Source organism: Pongo abelii, chromosome 10, assembly GCF_028885655.2.
Source record: "Pongo abelii isolate AG06213 chromosome 10, NHGRI_mPonAbe1-v2.0_pri, whole genome shotgun sequence".
NCBI lineage: Eukaryota > Metazoa > Chordata > Mammalia > Primates > Hominidae > Pongo > Pongo abelii.
In genome coordinates, this window is record NC_071995.2 from 94,717,269 (window position 1) to 94,737,241 (window position 19,973).

The following is a 19,973-nucleotide window of genomic DNA, read 5'->3' on the forward strand; positions in this document are numbered from 1 at the left end:
TTAAAACATCGAAAACCCAGACAAGAACGGTGTCCATCTCCAACCCCAGACGGAAACTGTGCCCGCACCCACAGGAAAAGCAGTCCTTTGCCCAGAGCAACCAAACCCTGAACCCCACTCTCGATTCCCCTCTGCCCCCCAACTCTTCCATCCCAGCGGATGGGAAACAGCGAGTCCAGCCGCCTCCCCACTTCGGGACCCCCCTCCCGGGCCAACTGCGCAGGGCACGACCCCGTCGTGGTGCCCCGCGCGCTCGACCCCCAGGGGTTGAGGTGAGGAGGGATCCCCGGCGTCCCGGGAAGCGCGGCGGCTTCTGCGGGTTGCGGGCGGACCCCCTTCCCCGTGGGGAGGGGCTGCGGCCGCGCGGAGTCGCCGCGGGTCGGAGGCTCCTCCCCGGGGTGGCCGCGCAGGAAGCGGGGTGGGTGGGGGCGGGTGGGGGCGGTGCGGGGCGCGCACTGGGTCGGGGCGGCGGGGGAGGCGCGGGCCTGGGCGGCCAGCCCCGGCGCACAGCCGCGGCCGGGGCGCGCGGCGCGGGGCGGAAAAGCCTGTTTACACAGACTGCACACCGCCTGGGGAATAATGCAGTAAAGGAAGTGAGCCGGCTCGGCCTGACTGCTCCAACTTCCTGCTCTCACACACACCAGAGGGGAAAAAAAAAGAGGAGCGAGAGAAAGAAAAAAAGGGGGAAAAATCAGGATCTCATTACAAGAGCCACAGACCGTCTGCAGACGCCTGTCAGCATGGAAAGTCGGGGGCTTTCGCCCGGGTCCTCCTAGAAATTCCCCCCAAAGGAGACTCCCCCACATCTGGGTAGGTAACAGGGCTTCTGCCTGTTGCTCGGACACTTACAAAGTTTGTTTGGGGGTGTTTTTTTTCTTTCTTTTCTTGGGCGCGGTGGGGGTGGGGCGGGGGGCGCCGCGGGGTGGGCTGCGGACCGGGGTGGGGTTGGCGGTGCGTCCACGCGGGAGGGCCGGCCGCGGGGAGGGGGCGCCGCGGCTGCTCCTGCGCCCGCGTCGCTGCCACCGCCGTCGCCCGAGCTCGCGCCGGGCCCGGGGCTGCGGGGACCCTGCGCCCGCGGCTCCCCTCTCTGGGGCTGCGCTGCGAGCCCAGAGGAAGGGGCGCCGGGCGTGCAACCCTGGGAGCTCGCCCAGGGCCCCGCTGCAGGCAGCGCGGGGAGCGGGGGACGGCGAGACTTCGGGTCCCTGGGAAGAACCGTGACCGGAGCAGGCTGAGTGCCTGGAGGCTGGACCACCGCCGACCTTCCAGCTGGGACCGCAGTCAGGCTCCCCTCGAGTGGGCAAAGGGCACCGGTGCTCGGATCCAGGGAGGGAGACAGGGATGGAGAGGGCGGTGGAGGGCATGGGTCGCGAAGGTGTGGGGCTGGGGGCTGCGTCCGCTCTTGCTTGGCAGGTGACCCCCGCCCAGGTCACCGCCCCAGGCGCACGCCAGGTCGGACATTTAAAAGCCGGTGGTCTCTATTGGGCATGGTTTTGGAGAAGGACCAGGCAAGAAATGATCTTGGGGCCCCTTCCACTCCCCATCCCTGTTTACCTTCGAACTCAACGTTGGCCTGTGACGCTACTGTAACTTTTGGGGAGGCGGGATTAAGATTTTGGAGTAGTTAAAAAGCAAAAATAAAAGGTCTCGGTTTTGTTATCTTTTCTGAACCGAATCATCCTAAGGACAAGCTGCAGTTAGGCGGCGGGTGGAGGTGGAAGCAAGAAATGTTATTTCAGAAACTGCAAAAGGGGCTTTTTAGAAAGAAAAAAAAAAACGAGTGTCGGGAGAGTTTCTGGCTTGTCTGGAAACGGCAAGACTAATTGCCATGCGCTTCCGCTTTGAAACTGGCAGCAGACAGCATCTTGAAAATGACTCACTAGAGGAGCTCACAAAGAAACTGTGGTTTGCCCCTTCTCAGGTTTATGTATTTGTGCCTTTTACAGTTTCCTTTGTAGTGTTCGAGGGGTCCCCCGCCCCTTCCCCGCCAGTCCCCTCCCACCCTCCCTCCTTTGAAAGCCCCTGGCCGGTCTTTAACTCCCCCCACCCCAGTCCTCCAGCCGAGGGGTGGCGGGGAAAGGGGAGGCTGAGTTGTTTTTGGAGTTGGCTGCGGAGAGGGTTAAAGGGATTCTGCTGCTGCAGGGGGAAAAAGTTCCTTGAATTTTCCACTGGCTGCTGCAGGAAGAGAGAGCCCCCTTAGTCATTGCTAAGTAATGTCTGCACACACACCAACTAATCTCATTAGGAGTTTCCGCTGCTCGGCACAGGAGGGGTTTTGTGCAGCCACTGTCAGCCTGGGAGCCCGGCGCTGGGGAAGGAGACAAGTTATGGCTTTATTTACTTAGGGGTGCAGCCGCCCAACGAGCCTTTTCAGGAAATGTCTTGAAAACTTTGAAGTCACTTTGGCCATTTTGGATTTCAGATTTGCAGGTTTTTCTTTCCCGCGTGTGTATGTGTGTTGAGAGGTGGGGGGAGATAAGCAGCTCACACACCCCCATCTTCTCCATCTGTGTTTGTCTTTGGGGGTGGGGGTGTGTGGAGCATGTTCCAGGCATCTATTCATGAGCTGAAATCGATTTGTGAGCCTTACAAAATACCCTCTGATCTCTTTTTCTTTCTCTCTCGCCATGGCACCCATTTATTTGGAAAAGGTCAGTTAGGAGTTTCAATTTATGAGGATGATAAAATTACAAATTGTGTTAGGAGGTCACATGGGTCAGGCAGTTAAGGAGACTGTCCATAAGTGTTATTAGAGTTTCCAGTAATGATCCTGCCTAGAGAACCCCCTGAGTTTGAAAAGTGATGGCCTTTCTATGCCAAATATAGCAAAGGCCTTCTGCCCTCTAAAAGTGTTTTTTTGTTTTTTTTGTTTTTTTTTTTTAATTTAAATGTTGCGTAGAAATGTGTGGAGTTACTAAAAAGGGTCAAAAGGAACCTGATTGGAACGATGGGGCACCTTTATTGACAAAGACGTGTTGCTTTTAAGGTGTTGGCAGTTCTTTTACGGTGGCAAAGTGTGTCCTAAAAACAGCCCGAACAGCCCGACCGGGGTATGAGTCAGTGGACATGAGTACAGGATGTCCCTAATGCTATGCCTGTCACAGAGTAGGTGCTCAATAAATTGTAGCATTGAAAGCTGTGAGTAGGCTAACAAAACTTATAATAGGTAAGAAAAGACTTACAAGATCTCTTACATTTTGCATGAGTGTTCCTTAAGAATGGAGGTTGTAAACTCTCTCCAGAGTACATTTCCTTTAAATAAAAAAGGAAGTATTTAGAATTCCTCCTTCTAAGTAATTATTTGGGACACATAGGTTCATTTATGTTAGTGGTTCACAACTAGGAGTGATTTTACCTCCCAGGAGACATTTGGCAATGTCTGGAGACGTTTTGGTTGTTATAACTAAGGGGGTGCACTGGCTTCTAGAGGGTAGACGCCAGGGATGCTGCTCACCAGTCAACAATGCACAAGAAAGAATTTTTTGGCCCAAAATGTCTATAGTTGATTGAGAAAAATCTTATTTACTTTAATGATGATGAAGATGATGAAAGCTCTTTAACATGCATTCAGTCAACAAATAGGACATTTAAAAGTCATCATCTGTAATTTTGGCCACATACATAACATAGGATTCATGGATTTTCTCTTTCTCTTTTTGGTCAGTAACATGCAATAATAGAGTGACATACGGATGGTGACATTGTGATGGTGTACCCTTTATGTCCTGAATTAGGCCATCTCTGAAACTCTGCAAGTATAGCATCTTCATGCACTTGGTACCAATGCTGTTGAGACCAGAATGGCAGTAGTCCAGATAGGGGAGAGCAGTGATTTGCCAGCTCCATTTGAGTTTTGAAGTTACCTAAACATTTATTAAAAACCTCCTCTTTTTCTTATATAAAAAATTAAATAAGTCAAAAGTGCTAATATACAGTACATGTAACTCTGAGGTCATATATTACAATTTATATTTGTAATAACTTTTTGGAACTTGAATCTTTTCCTGAAATTGGTCTTAAAGGACTTCCAGGCAGTATATGTAAATTAAAATATTCCCTTCTTAGCTGTCAGATATTAGATTTTGTGTGTTCTGTGGTACCCAGTTATATTCATATATCTATCTGATTCAGAAGACCAATATGGTGCTGTGAAATGTTGCAAAACATGACCTGATGACAACCCAAAACACTTCATAGAAAACTATCCAAGAATGTGACTTCCTGGAGTAGAGTCTTTTTTCACTGAGGGTGAGTTGCTGCTTACTAATCGTTAGTTTTGTTCCCTTCCAATTCTAAGGAATGACTCAGTCATCTCTGTGTTTCCCAGACCTGGACTTCCTCATGAAACTTTATTTTTTTAATTGTTTATGTTGCCAGGGCTGGCCTTGCACTCCGGGGCTCAAGTGATCCTCCCACCTCAGCCTCCTCAGTAGCAGGGGTTACAGGTGTGAACCTCTATACCAGCTGTCTCGTTAAAGTTTAAAAGAAATGGGTTGTCTATCCATTCTGGCTTTGTTCTGGCTGTAGACCCCAGATGACTGTCTTCTGACCCTTTCCTAAGGTTCTGTACATAAATATACAGATGAGAGGGGAAGAAGACTCCATTTTTGTCAGATTTTCTTGTATGTTTCAGGCAAAAGTTTTTTATGTCCTAGTTATCTTTAATTCCTCTTTGCCTGTATAGATTGACTTATAACACACTTTGAGACCATGCTAGCAGAATAGTATCTTCTAAAGGTTGGTTATTTTTTTTTCCTATTGTAAAAAATATTAATGTGAATTGCCTTACAAAGATACAGAAAACTGCTATAAAAAAATAGACATCTCCCATAATTCCACTGTTTACCTTTTGATGTGTAATTGTCCAGTTTTTAAAAAATGCATTTGTGTGTCTATGTATATCCACACATGCACATACTATTTTTAATTGAAAGCACACTGTACTTACTGTTTTATAACTTTTTTCACTTAACATACTATGTAACACATTTTAATAATTAGTACTGAGACCGAAATTATCACATAGAGCTTCTATTTATTGATCTAATAAATGTGTTGGCTCAACCATGGATTGACATAATTTTTTCATAGACTTGTTCAGTGTTTTTTGTCCTCTGTGGTTCAAGTAATGTTCTAAGAATGCTGCCCTCTTGAAAGACTGAGTTCCTATGTGCTGTGAAATTTTGGATTTTGATGAGTTTCTCTGTGATTTAAGGATGAGTCATGATTTGCAGTAGAATATCAAGATGTAGTAACAGGAAGTACAGGGCACTACACATCAAAATAGAATGTTAAATGATGAAAGAAGAGAAACCAGGTTAAACCGAAAATATACCTTGAAATTATCCAACTATGAAGGGAGAGGAAGGTGTGTTTTGTACACTTTAACAACTCCTATTACTGTTTCATTTTCTATCAGTGGAGTTTCCAAACTTTGAAGTTGGTGTTTTAAATTGATTTTTAGCTCAAGATTGCTGTTGTTCATAGCCACTTTGAATTGAGGTCATTCAGCCTTTTGATTGAAACCATGGCAGTGAGACCATGAAAACTCTAGTTTTGCCACTTATAGAGCAGCCCCAGTAAATAAAATTAGCTGTGTGTGTGTGTGTGTGTGTGTGTGTGTGTGTGTGTAACCTTCTGTGAAATTCTAAATGTCTTCAAAAATGGTAGATCACTCAGTCTTTTAAATAACTATTCTGTGCAGAAATTCAACTCCCCATGGTTCCTGCCTGAAACCAAAATAAAAATGGCCTTTCATCCATTACTGGAGATTTACATATATGTCAGCAGTTTTAAAATAAACTTTGAACTAGTCATTTCAATAAATTGTGATTTGGTTTGAATTCCCACTAGGAATAAAGTCATTGACTACTTTATTGCTATGTATTAATTTACATTTCCTGGAAAGTAATTACTACATTTTTCTAAGAATTAAATAAGATTACTTTATACCATGGCTGAGAAATTTACTTGTATATTTTTAAAGAAATTTAGATGATGTTATGTTAGTGTATTCTAATTTGAATTAGACTGAAATGAATTTACTTGCACATTCTAAAACAAGGATCTAAAGCACATAGTATCATAAATATGCTTAAAGTTTCTATAGCTAAGAACAATTTCTGAATATCCATGTGTAATATGGGAGTGATGGGATAGGTATAAAACACTTATCTGGATACCTTCTCTTTTTATTTTTTTAATTGATATAAATGTACATATTTATGGGGTACATAGTGATTTTTTACATACGTATCATGTATAGTAATTAGATCAAGGTAATTAGATCCATCATCTCAAATGTTTATGATTTATTTGTGTTGGGAACATTCATTATCTTTCTTCTAGCTAATTGAAATTATATAGTATTATAGGCATCCTGCAGTGCTATAGAACACGAGAACTTACTCCTCCTGTTGGAGACCTTCTCTTAAGACTGATGAAGCTAGGGCTCCTGTACTCCAAGCAATAGAGTAAAGAAAACGAGGCTCTTGGTATCTTCCCCTCTCTCTTTTTTTTAAGTTGAGTTATGATTTACATATACTAAAATGCACAGATCTTAAGTGTTATTGTATACATACATGTAACCCTGCCCAAAGAGACAATATTTCCATGTCCCCAAGTGTTTTTTGGCTTATGTATTTAGAGACAGAGCCTGGTTCTGTCACCCAGGCTGGAGTGCACTGGCACTGTCATAGCTCAGTGCAGCCTTGAACTCCAGGGCTCAGGTGATCCTCCTGCCTCAGTCTCCCAAGCAGATAGAACTGCAGGTGTGCACCACCACACCTGGCTAATTTTTTTTTTTTTTTTTTTGAGACAGTGTCTGGCTCTGTTGCCTAGGCTGGAGTGCAGTGGTGCGAGCTTGGCGCACTGCAACCTCCGCCTCCTGGGTGTAAGCAATTCTCATGCCTCAGCCTCCCAAGTAGCTGGTATCATAGGCATGTGCCACCATGCCTGGCTAATTTTTGTATTTTTAATAGAGACGGGCTTTTGCCATATTGGCCAGGCTGATCTCAAACTTCTGGCCTCAAGAGATCTGCCGGCCTCCACCTCCAAAGGGCTGGGATTACAGGAGTGAGCCACCATGCCTGGCCTCTGGCTAATTTTTTTATTTTTTGTAGAAATGGGGTCTCATTATCCCTGGCCATTTACAAAATTCCGTTATGGCAGTTTCATGATTCTACCATATAGATTCTTAAACTTCAGAATACCTTGATAAAATATTGTATTTTATTTAATCTGCTTAGTTAAAAATAAATCAGAATGTGTAGATTTCCTCATCATATACAGTAAGAGGAAAAAGAAAAATCCTTTCTATATTACCTGATATCTGCAAAATATTTAACCAAAAGTAATATGTGTGCTTTAGGAAAAATGTATTACCTTAAGACTAATTGGGATGAGAGGATATTAGTAAATCTTCCCAGACCTCAGTTTCTTTAGCCTGATGGTAAAGTAGTTGAAGTGGAGGCTGGGTGCAGTGGCTCACATGTGTCATCCCAGCATTTTGGGAGGCTGAAGCAGGCAGATCACTTGAGCCCAGGAGTCTGAGACCAGCCTGGGCAACATAGTGAGACCCCATCTCTGCCAAAAATTAGCTGGACGTGGTGGCGCGTGCAAGTAGTCCCAGCTACGCGGGAGGTCGGGGCTGCAGTGAACGGTCATTGCGCCACTACACTCTAGCCTGGGTAACAGAGTGAAACCCTGTCTCAAAAAAAAGGGATTGAAGTGGAGAAGCTGAGATACTCCCTTTCAAGTCAGAAGCCCTATTTGTGTACTACTATATTTGGAGGAAAGGACTTGACTTCTTCTAAGAGTTATGAAAGTGTGATATGAATTTTTGCTGTCATCTCCAAACATCTGACTTATAGACATATGCAGGAATTTAAACAAACAGCTATTTTGTGGTGGAAAAGAGGGCTCCCCATAAGTTTCCCCTTGAATTCCATTTTGGCCCCTTATTGAATAAGGAACACTCCAGTGGAAGGCCAATATTAGCTGCCATGCTTCCTTTCCTCCTAGTCTTTTGAGGTTTGTGACAGGCAGCACTGATTTCTAATGACCCACAGCCACCTCATTCTTGGGGACATCAGTGACTGTCTGAGTTGAGTGCTTTGTGGCACCAGATAAGAGTTTGGTCACCTGGTTAAATTCCTCCTCCTTCCTTCTGATAGTCTTTGAAAGTGCTGTCTGCCCCCACTGCTGTATCTTGAGGGTTCTCACATTCCCTTGCACCCCCTCTGATCCCTTCTCTCCCCAGGAGCTAGAACAATCCTTTCAAAACACAGATCTGACCAGGTCATTCTTCTACTGAAGAATCTTCTAGTGGCTTCAGCTTAGGATGAAGACAGAATCTCCTAACTCAAGCTGCAAGATGTGATTTGGGCCAGCCAAACTAGCTTTTCCTCAGTTCTTCAAATGCTTAAGGTGTCCTCTGCCCTCTGTCCACTGGGTCTTTGTCAGTGCTGACAGAATTTTCCCCCGACCCCTCTATTTTTCAGACTCCACGCCTAACCAATTTGTAGGCGTTTTTTAGTTCACACTCAGCTCCACCATCTTTTCTTGGGGAAGCCTTTCCTGTCACCTAGAGTAGATCTCCCTCAGTCATCTGCTCCTGGCCTTCAGAGCCCTTACCACAAGCTTTTTTTTTTTTTTGAGAGATGGAGTCTTGGCCTGTTGTCCAGGCTGGAGTGCAGTGGCACCATCTTGGGTTACTGCAGCCTCCACCATGTGGGTTCAAGAGATTCTACTGCCTCAGCCTCCCAAGTAGCTGGAATTACAGGCTTGTGCCACCACACCTTGCAAATTTTTGTGTTTTTATTAGAGACAGGGTTTTGCCATGTTAGCCAGGCTGGTCTCAAACTCCTGGCCCCAAGTGATCCGCCTGCCTCGGCCTCCCAAAGTGCTGGGATTACAAGTGTGAGCCACCATACCTGGCCGCCACAGGCTTTATTTACAGGTTGCCTCATTACCTGAATTCTCTCTCTCCAAATTCTTGTTACCCAAACACAGGAACATGAGATGGAGTCTCGCTCTGTCGCCCAGGCTGGAGTGCAGTGATCTCAGCTCACTGCAACCTCTGCCTCCTGGGTTCAAGTGATTCTTCTGCCTCAGCCTCCCAAGTAGCTGGGACTACAGGTATGCACCACCATGCCTGGCTAAGTTTTGTATTTTTAGTAGAGACGGGGTTTCACCATGCTGACCAGGCTGGTCTCGAACTCCTGACCTCGTGATCCACCCGCCTCGGCCTCCCAAATTGGTGGGATTACAGGCATGAGCCACCATGCCTGGCCAGGAACTAGTTTTAGAGACATCTTTCTGAAGATAGGGCTGGTGTCCCTCATTATTCATTAATGCTATTTTCTTCAAAACCCAGGAACCAAATAGATGCAATAGCATGGCATCCCTCATGATCTGAAGTTACTGTCTGAAACTGCGGCCCCGTTTGATTTGGATATTGGGGGATGCCTGCGCGTGTCTGTGTCATGTGCTGCGTGTCTGTGGTGCCATCAGTCTGTGAGCTCCCTCTGGGCCTGCATCAATTTTTCTCATCCTTTGTATTATCTCAGCACTTTGTACAATACCTGGCACTCAATGAATTAAAAATAATCTGAAGTGGGGGTGGGGTGGGGTTGTCAATATAGCCCCACCTTGTTTTGCCCTTAGACTTGATAAAGCCCTTTGTTGCTATGCATATGTCCATCTCTTTCCTAGACAATGAGTTACTTGGATTAATAACATGCAGATCTCTTGGTTAAACCATAAAGACAGGCTGGGGCGGTGGCTCACATCTGTAATCCCAGCACTTTGGAGGCCGGGGCGGGCAGATCACTTGAGGTTAAAAGTTCGATACCAGCCTGGCCAACACGGTGAAACCCCATCTCTACTAAAAATACAAAAATTAGCTGAGTGTGGTGGTGCACGCCTGTAATCCTAGCTACTTGGGAGGCTGAGGCTGGAGAATCGCTTGAACCCGGGAGGTGAAGCTTGCAGTGAGCCGAGATTGTGCCATTACATGCCAGCCTGGGTAACAGAGCGAGACTATGTCTCAAAAAGAAAACCCATAAAGACAGACAAAAAGTTCCTCTATGCCACTTCCCATACTTTTTGTTTAGACTTGCAAGAAAAGTAGGTATATAGAAATGAAGTTAGTTTGCTAGTATCCTGGAGGACAAGGTTTGGCCCTATTGTTGGTGTCAGTGTTACTATACTGAGAGTGGTCGGTTAACAGTAAAGTTATTCATGGGATAGGATATGTTGAAAGAATCTCAATGTAAAGTTTTTTTTATAGAATTAATCATTGTAGAGCAACCATCATTAGTCCTTTATGAAAGACTTCAGTTGATCAAGTTTTCGTAGTTCCCTTGGATAACCAGTTTTTAATCCTATAAGATCCACAGTTACAGGTCCTTCTTTACTTATAATAAAACCTGTGTGTGTAGCTTCCGTCTGTACCTTTTTGAAATTAATGATGTTTCTGATTGAGTTTGGAAATAACAAAAGATTCTGCTCACGTGATTATGAAGACTTGAATGACTAAACACCCAAACTCTTTTTTGGTGGGGGAGGACTAGGTCTCCTAATAAATTTCAGCTGGGTTTTGCCAAGGAGCAATTTGTTGATAGTCAAACCTTGATTAAGCGGAATGTATGATTAAGGAGATTTTTCTCCTTGCACTTAATTGTCAGAATAGAGAGATTACATCAACAACAACAACAACAGCAGCAGCAACATCAAAATAAGCCCGAAATTATTCTAGGGTAACTGCAGGAATTCTCTGTGGGAATCAACAGTAGGAGTTCTCCTCTGCTTGCACCAGCAGGTTGTCATCATCCTCAGAGTTAACGATCCTGAGACTCAGGAAGATCATACTATTCTATTAAGCGAGAAAAGGAGGTGTAAATGTTAGAATGAGTCCCTAACACTAAAAGTTAAGAATATTTCTTTGGTTAATGCTCATTGAACTGGAAATGTCACTTCCCCTCTTCATCCCCTTATTGGAGTTTGGAAGGCTCGCCTTTAGAGGCTCAGATGCAAATCCTTGTTGGAGTTGATTCACAGATCAAAGGGCTATGCCCTGGAAGGTGAGGAGTGTGTATGCGCCTTTACAGATGTGGGCTGCAAGAGGGAGGTCTGTGTCTGAGAGAATGGGACAATAGGTGACTTCAGTTGGTGCTGCTCCTCTTTGCAGAGTCACTGCCCATGTAGAATTGAAGCCCTGGTTCTGTGAGAGGGTGGGAGCATAAGTGAATGTTTACTAACCGTCTCCACCCTTGAAGAATCATTGTTTCACAATGAGAAGTCAGGAGAGAACCTGGATTTATTACAGAATTTGCAGGAAAGAAGAAAGCATAGATTCCTGATCATCTCAGCACATCCCATTATGAACATACAGAGAGGGGACCAAACCATTTAGTGTTATCTTTGGGACTGTGTGTGAGGTGCCTTGTATGATCTTGAAACCCTCTGGCAACTAGAATTCGTGAGCATTGGGAGGGAATTTATTTCTGCTCACATTCCTGTAGATTTTTTCAAGCCCCAGCTACTGATCATTTAGACCAGAGGGCATTGGATGGGTTCTTTTCTTTTTTTCTTTTAGAGACAGCATCTTGCTCTGTCACCCAGGCCGGAGTGCAGTGGCGCAATCATAGCTCACTGCAGCCTCGAGCTCTTGGGCTCACGTGATCTTCCCACCTCAGCCTCCCTCTGTAATCCACTGGGATTACAGGCTTGAGCCAGTACACCCAGCTCTTCTTTTCTTTTTTGAAAAAGCAGTTTAGAACAAATGCCTTGAAATGCTCCAAGTGACGCCTGAGTGAGGGTTAGAACTGATTAAACTCCGGGCAGAGAGATGTTGTCATATCTTTGCTGCATGCATAGCCCAGTGCAAAAATGCCCATAGATGGACTGACTTCGTCTTAGATAGTTGAGGCAAAAACAGAAGAGCCAGTCAGCCACTTGGCATTTCTGTCCTCACTTAATTCACCCCTTTAATTGCTGTACCATTAATTCTCAATGCTGGATTGATGACAAATGAGGTAATCTGAAGAGTGTTAAAATTTTCTTAATGTGTATTACTTTAATGACAAAACTATATGCTGCGTGAAGACATCTTGAATCAGATGACTCAAGTGTACTGTGAATTCTCAAAGGATTGGGGGTCACGGCTCTCAAATAAGCTCGTTGCCCTGCTTTGATTTCAATCAGAGCTGAACCACAAGAACAGCATCTTCCTTCAGCCTCTGCCACATCCTTTGTGTGTTTTTTTTAAACCTAAATATTAAAGCCTAGTAGTTTGTCTTTCAGAAAGGAGAAACTTTAAAACCTTGATGTAGAAGAGCAGACGTGCACCAGATGATTCAAATATTTTACCTAATGAAAGGGTGAAAGGGACAATTTTCTTTTTCTTTCTTTCTCTTCTTTCTCTTTCCCTTTTTTTTTTTTTTTGAGACGGAGTCTCACTCTGTTGCCCAGGCTGGAGTGCAGTGGCGCAATCTTGGCTCACCACAACCTCCGCCTCCCAGGTTAAAGCGATTCTCCTGCCTCAGCCTCCCAAGCAGCTGGGACTGTAGGTGTTCGCCACCATGCCTGGCTGATTTTTGTATTTTTAGTAGAGATGTTGGCCAGGCTGGTTTCGAACACCTCACCTCATGATCTGCCTGTCTTGGCCTCCCAAAGTGCAGGGATGACAGGTGTGAGCCATGATTTTCTTTCACAAGGGAAAAAAAGATCCTCTAAAGCAGGATCTGGCTGTTATTTTGTACAGTTAATATATTCATGCTGAACAATTATTGGAAGAACAGGTAGAGTAATAAGTTGTATATGACATTTCAAAAAGGGACTGCCCAAGCCAGTGAATGGCAGATGCCCACGTGGGAATTAAGGGCAGTGAGGATGCTTTGGGGTACAGATTGATGTTTGATGCTAATGCCACTAACAGCCAGTCTCTTCCATCAGATGCTTTTGGTGGTCTTTGCATAACACCATTCCCTGGACATGAATGAATGAACGGTTGGTCTGCCCCTTGATGGCAGTTTTAATGTTATTTTGCTCATTTATTCAGTACATCTTGATGGTTAATTTAAAAATGTTTGAAACATGAGGCATTATGAGAAGACTGTTAAGTTTTGAAATCACTCACTGTCTTAATTTTCAAGTTTTGGAAATAACAGTACCCACCAGGAACACCAAGCTGTTCTAAAATGTGTTCCACTTACAGTTGTTTGTCTACAAGTTGGGTTTGGTTTAAACAGACATTGAATGAGAGGTGAGAGGGCTGTGCTTGTACTTTTACCTTAACACCACTGTATTTTTACTTCCTGTTAAAAATAACTTTATTAGAGGTGCTGTATACTTAGAATCCCTCTGCATTTGGCACCATAACCATCATATGCAGCTAGACTTGATGTCCATTGTACAAAAATGTGAGCGAGACATAGGCATGTGGGGAGGGTAAAGCTATTCAAGGGGTAGTGACTACCTTCGTGACTTCAGATGCAGTTAAAATCCCACACACATGTCCGCCACATGAGCAGGTGATGATATGTTGAAGACTGCAGAGTCACTGTTTTTTATAGTTCTCTTCCAAAGCGAATATTACCATACCAGATTTATGTATAAATGTTTATGCCTGGAATTTGCGTTTCCTAAACCATGAAAGAGTTTTGTTGAGAAGAGCACGCAGGAAAAACAGTGAAACTAACCGGTTCCTTGCTTCAGGAACCACCTCTCTAAGGCAGCTCTTTGTGCTTCTCAAAAACCTCTAAAGATGTTGATGGTGATCCCTTGGTCATAAATAACAGTAACTCATAACCATTTCTGCAAGAATACTGTATAGAGTGGGACCCAAAGTATAATGGGTAATGTCAGTATTATCCAACTAAACCTTGACATGTTTTGGCAAATGTTAAACATCAGAAAAAGAAAGAAAAGATGTATAATGCAATTAACCCTTTGTATAATAAATTATCAGCAATTCAAATATGTTATGCTGTAAAGTGTTAACACTGATCATATCCTCTAAAGTGTCTAGCTCAGCCAACTGTTATCCTTTGCCATATCTGTGTACCATTTAAAAGAGGGATTAAAAATGGTTTCAGTGGATTTACTCTAGGAAGGGAGAAAGGTAACTTTTCCAGGTAGGCTGATTGTAGAGGGCAGTTTTTTGTTTTTTGGTTTTTGGTTTTTTTTTGAGACAGTCTCGCTCTGTTGCCAGGTTGGAGTGCAGTGGCGTGATCTTGGCTCACTGTAACCTTCGCCTCCCAGCTCCAAGCGATTCTCCTGCCTCAGCCTCCTGAGTAGTTGGGATTATAGGCGCCCGCCACCACTGCCACCTAAGTTTTGTATTTTCAGTAGAGACGGCGTTTCACCATGTTGGCCAGGCTGGTCTGGAACTCCTGACCTCAGGTGATCCACCCACCTCGGCCTCCCAAATTGCTGGGATTACAGGCGTTAGCCACCGCACCCAGCCAGAGGGCAGTTTTTTTTAGTGACTTAACCATCCAGAAATGATTAAGTTTACTTTGTTATTTTAAGTTCTATAGAGAAGATAAGAAAGTTCCCAGTTTTCCTGAGAAGAGCATGCAATGGCGTCTCTCCTTCTCCAGGCCACTGCCAGGGCTTTCTGTGAAGGAGCTGGAAGGGAGAGGGTCAAGGGTTCTTGTTGCTTCATCCAGTTCCCAAGAAAATTATAGCCTGATGTGTCATGCATTGTGAGAAGCAGGCACTGGTGAGGAGAGACGAGTTTTGGTGGAGGCAGTAAATGAAGTGCAACCAGATTTAAATGACCTCCAAGGAGCCTCTGAGGGGCACTGTGGCCTTGGTAGGACAAGGGAGCAGAAGTCATGCTCCCACCGGAGGGAGTTTTGCAGGGACTGGAGAAAGGAGCTGCGAGGGGAGGAAGAGGCTCTATAACTCTCTCCAGGATAGAACCAGGGAGGTAGAATGGCTGTGCAGATGTTGGAGGCGGCCGGGGCCAGGTGCAGCTGGGCCAGGGGAAGGGGAAGGTGCACAGATGGTTGGGCACCTCTCTGCCAGGAAACGCTCATTGCTGCATCAGGACTGGGGTGCCCAGCACAGCTGTGCAGACTTCCCGGTCCCCAGGATCCCTTGGGGATCCTTCTGAGAGGAAGGGGTGATGTCACAGCTCACACCTGACCCCACCTGGGACCTCTTCCTCCCCAGGGGTGCACCATTCTTCCTGACCCCGCCGTGGTGCAGCGTGTGTGCACACGTGCAAAACAGAGACAGGGCAGACGTGATGTTAAAGGCCATTTGTAAGCACAACAGATTGCAGGTTGCCATCGATGCAAAAAGAGTGGTGTCCAGAGTTGGAGTGAGGAGCTAACACATGAGATTTTCTTTTATTAAACATATTTTATCTTGCTTTTTTTTTTTTTTTTGTAATGTTTCCACTGGGTGGTGCTGCAGGAATTCCTACCTTTTGCCTTGGATCTACCCTTCCCAGAAAGACGCCTCTAAAGCATAATAGGAGGAAGTCCTGATTTAGAAAGATTTTACAGTTTCAACACAATAGAAGAGTTTGGAGGATGCTCTGGCAGGAAATGTTTCAGTTTCTGGATGTGGAAAAACCGCCATCATTTTGTATCCATGCAAAAAGGTTCTCATTGCACTGGGTAAATACTTTCGACTTTCATCAGCTGCTGCTTTAGCACAGAAAAGCTTTCAAGTTTATCAGAAAGATTAGGGTTTCATTCTAGTGGAAGTGGTCTATAAGATTTCCTTTATTTTGATTTTTGTAAAACCATCTTTAAGTAAATATTTTCTTACATTGACAACCATAGATTTAAGAAAATACTTCTGGCAAGGCTGTCTTTAAAGCTGAAGACATTGTTCCATCCTTATTTTAAAGATCATTTATACAATGCATTGATCAAAAGGATTACATATTTTTACTTTCAAATACTTTTAAGAAGTCTTTTAGTTTGATAGTATGTAAAGGATAAGACTGACTTAGCCCCTTCTACAGAGGAGAAGGTTGAAATACAGAAGTTAACATCCCTGCTGTAGCTCACACGACTCTTTTTCTCCTTTTTTTTCCTACCTTTGACCAAGGCACAGAAGATCACACAAATTTTTAAGGTTTTGGCTGCAATGAGAATTTGTTTATCTTGACCTCCAACTTTTTTCTCTTGTACGCAGGATTGAATTGTATTGATATTAATAGTACAAAAATTTGCGGAAAAGATTTTCCATTCAAGCAAAGGCCTCTGAAACATAAGAATCAAAAGTAGTATGAGGGTCGGGGGGCCAGATGCCCACTGGGGATTTGAGAGCTCATGAATTTAAAGCTCAAACTGAAAGACAGTTTGTAAGATCTTAGTAAGTTTCACTGACTGCGGAACAGCCTGTTGTTTTCGGGGCATGTTGTGGTCCTCCATGAAATCCTAAACACTGCTTTCTTAGAACCTGAAACAGGGCTTCCCTAGAGGTGTTTTTTTTTTAAAGGAAAGTTTTGGAGGCACTGCTAGGTGCTAGGGACCTTGCCAGATCCTGTCATGCACGGTTTCCCTGGGATTCCAGCCTGTCCCTATTCACACTTGAAGTACTTCTCATGATTCGTTTCGTGATGTGGGGTGCATGCATGTTTGGGGCCTCTCTCGGGCCAGGCTAGCTCACTTCTGTTTCCTCTGACTTTCATCCTGTTCCACCGCCCTGCACACACACACATGCACACACACACACACACACACCAAGTGGGAGGTCCAGGGGCACCGACTTCCAGAACACGCAGCTTCTCAACGTCCCACTTGTATCGAGAGCCACCCTTGCTTATTTAGTGTTGGGTGAACCTTGAACCTATTTAAACCACGATACAGATCTTTGAAAGGAGGGCACTGGTTAACAAAATGGTGGATGGGGTGGATTCAAAGATTCTTTCTCGAAACAACCCAACTGGAGCAGCTGGAGACGCAGATGAGGCAACACCAGAAATGAACAAGGAAATGTCCTGATTTGATTCCTAGTAGGAATGTATTTCCCACGAATTACAATGAGACGTTTCCCTTAGCAGCCGTGAAGTGTGCATATGAGATATGAAGCCTCTACTGGGGGCATATGCGCGTTGATTAAGAACCTGGACTTTGGAGCCAGATGCCCCTGGATATGAGGCTCTGTTGGCCCGTTTTACCCATGTGGACATGAGCGTCTTATTTCACCTTTCGAAGTCATTGTTCCTCATGGGCATAGCCAACTGAGAGTATTAAATTTAGACAGCATGTATAAAGCACTCAGCACAATTCCTGGTACATAGTAAGTGGTCATCAAATTTAATTGCACTAAAAAGAAAAGCTCCTATTTAATAAAGTAATGGATTTATTTAGGTATGGGTGCTATTCTTCAGAATTCCATGGGATCTCAGCATTGCTGGTGGTGGAGGATATATTAATAGCTAACGTTTTCTTAGAACAGTGCTCTTAATTTGAAATTTATAAGTTTTAGAGTTTTATAAATCCTGGTGAAATTATGTGTATTTTGTATAGCTGTATATTTTTCCTAGAGAATGTTAGATTCTCAAAAAGGTCCATGGACCAAATACGTGAAGAGGAAGCTGCCCTGGGGATGTGATTGTGTGTGTGTGTGTGTGTGTGTGTGTGTGTGTGTGTGTGTATATGTGTATCAGTTTTATGTATGTGAATATATTTAAGGTTGAATATATGAGATTGCTGGTATTTGACTAGTTTTGATCTATAAAAACAATAATTTCTTACAGTTCAACTTAATAGTTGTGATATTATGAAACAATTTGAAATATATCACGATGTGATATTTATAATGAAATATGATTGTAGCTTATTTTTGTATGTTATTTATCAAAGCCTAGCAAGTTAAAATTCATCAGGCAGCCTTGGACCACTAGTAACCATATTTACCTAAAATAACTTGTGCTTTTCCATTGACCTTAATCACAGGAAACACAAAATAAAAACTTTTTTGTGTCTAGTATTATGAAACAATTTAATTTTCATTGTGGATTTATTAATAGCTTTATTACATCTAATGAATCACTTTTCTGATCCAAATGACTACTGTGTAGGAGAATCTGCTTAGTATTTTTTTCCCTGTTGAATTCACAGTGTTAATTACTTTGGGGAGGAACAAAAATTCTGAGTTTTCTTGGGCAATAAGAACCTCAGTGTTGTTTCAGAAGGCAGAGTTGGGCTGCAGTGCTGAAGGTTAAAACAGAGCTAAAACACAAGACAAAATGAAACCAGAGCTGCAGTGACAAAGTGGGACAGATGTAGGAGGCCAGGTTTCCTGTGGCCCATTTTCCAGTTTCCTGCCTGCAACCTGCAGAAGAAGAGGAAGCTGAATGTTACCAAGTATGAGAACTACGGGACGTGCTTCAAGCCAGAATTAAGAGAATGCAAACAACACAGGCAACAAAAACAATTGCAAAGAAAGTGAATGTTCAGGTTTTAGTCCAAAAATGTCTGGGAAGGAACAGCCCATCTGTTTAAAGAAAAAGCATTGTCAGCAGAGCTTGTCCTTCCATGTGAGACTCTAAGGGGGCCTAGGGAATGCCTCAGGTTGTAGGAACCTCTGTTTTTTATAGCCCCACTCATCTTTCAAGACATGGTCTGCTGTTTTAATACAGAGGGTTACCTGAAAAGATTTTCCCTGCAGTTCCTAGGACTTCTAAATCTGTTTCCTGGGGATGTTGATATAGTGGGGAGGTGGATGTGGTTAACCAAGCAGCTCTAATGAATGGCAGCCTCAATTTGGGAAGGCCGGGTGACCAGTTGGCTGCTTTGATCTAGGAGGCTTATATTCCTTTAACCACCCAATAAAATTTTTGTCTGATGTTTTCAAAGAAGAGATTAAATGAAGATGTGTGTGTTGAAGACTACATAGTGCACACTCTATGTGGCTACCTGGTGAGCCACGTGGCAGGATACAGGACTCAATGAAGACGACACTGGAGAAGGGAGTGAGTTCATCTTTCTCCCGGGGGCGGGGGAGGGAGAAGCAAAATAAAATTATTTTTTCTAGGCTCTTTAGCTCGTTTTGGAAGAGTCTGTGAAGTCAGATCTTACAATACCCATCTTAGAGAAATTGAGAGCCAAAGAAATTGTGATTCATTACACACCTTTTAATTGAGTACCTATTGTTTGTCAGGGGCTCTGTTGGAAGTGCTGGGTAATGCAGGTGACATGACGGCTAGAAATAAATAGCTATTTATGTGTTGTGGAAGGCTTCATATAAGGCATATATGAAGGGGGCATAGAAACCTTGTTGAAGGTTTAAAACATATATAAGCCTTTGGCACGGTACCATGCTTTTTCCACACACCATCTCATTTAAATTGCCTTGCTGCTTTGTGCTACAGAGAAATAGGGTGTGCTTCTGGGACAATCAGTTATTTCTTTACCCTGCAGATTGACCACCTCTTCTTCTCTAAGCCCAGAAAGAACAAACTCTATACCAGGAATCTTAAAAAGTTTTGGAATGTTAGGGATCAAGAGGTACCCACATGAGGCAGCCTTGGATGGAAATAGGCCCTTTTCTGTCTTAATGTGGGCGCGCTCTGAAAATGTAGGATAACATAGGGCTGGGTTGTATGGTGGTAGGGTGGGGTGCGGTGAATTATGTGGGAAGAAGTAGAATGGTTGTAAGACATTTTCTCAGCCAGAGTTAACAAAGCCATCATTTACTACTCGCCCATATAAAAGTCACTGACAAACCAACTGAGTTACTTCTAATTTAGCCAGAGACAGCATAGTTTCAGAAGGAAAGAGGGGTGGTTCCTACACACAGTAAATTGCATATGTTGTTATTTCAGTGGTTGTCAGTGATTTCCTCTGAAAAGTGTTTCTTTTTTTTGTTTTTGAGACAGGTTCATGCTCTGCTGCCCAGGCTGGGGTGCAGTGATGTGATCGCAGCTCACTGTAGCCTCAAACTCCTGGGCTTAAGTGATCCTCCTGCCTCAGCTCCCCAAGTAGCTGGGACAACAGGTG

General features: G+C 44.0%; 1 protein-coding gene across 3 annotated transcripts in view; it reads left to right on the top strand.

Moving 5' to 3' along the window:
- The first annotated feature begins 451 nt into the window (after positions 1–451).
- The window catches only part of ELK3 (ETS transcription factor ELK3), a 75,361-nt gene continuing 55,839 nt past the window's right edge, over positions 452–19,973 (top strand). For 2 of the 3 annotated variants that reach the window (XM_009248131.4, XM_009248132.4), the window contains exon 1: positions 452–810. The gene's annotated coding sequence lies outside the window, so the exon portion shown is untranslated. Of the gene's footprint in view, positions 811–4,107; positions 4,246–19,973 lie in introns of those variants that run through there. The other variant, XM_054527526.2, reaches the window with a different exon arrangement.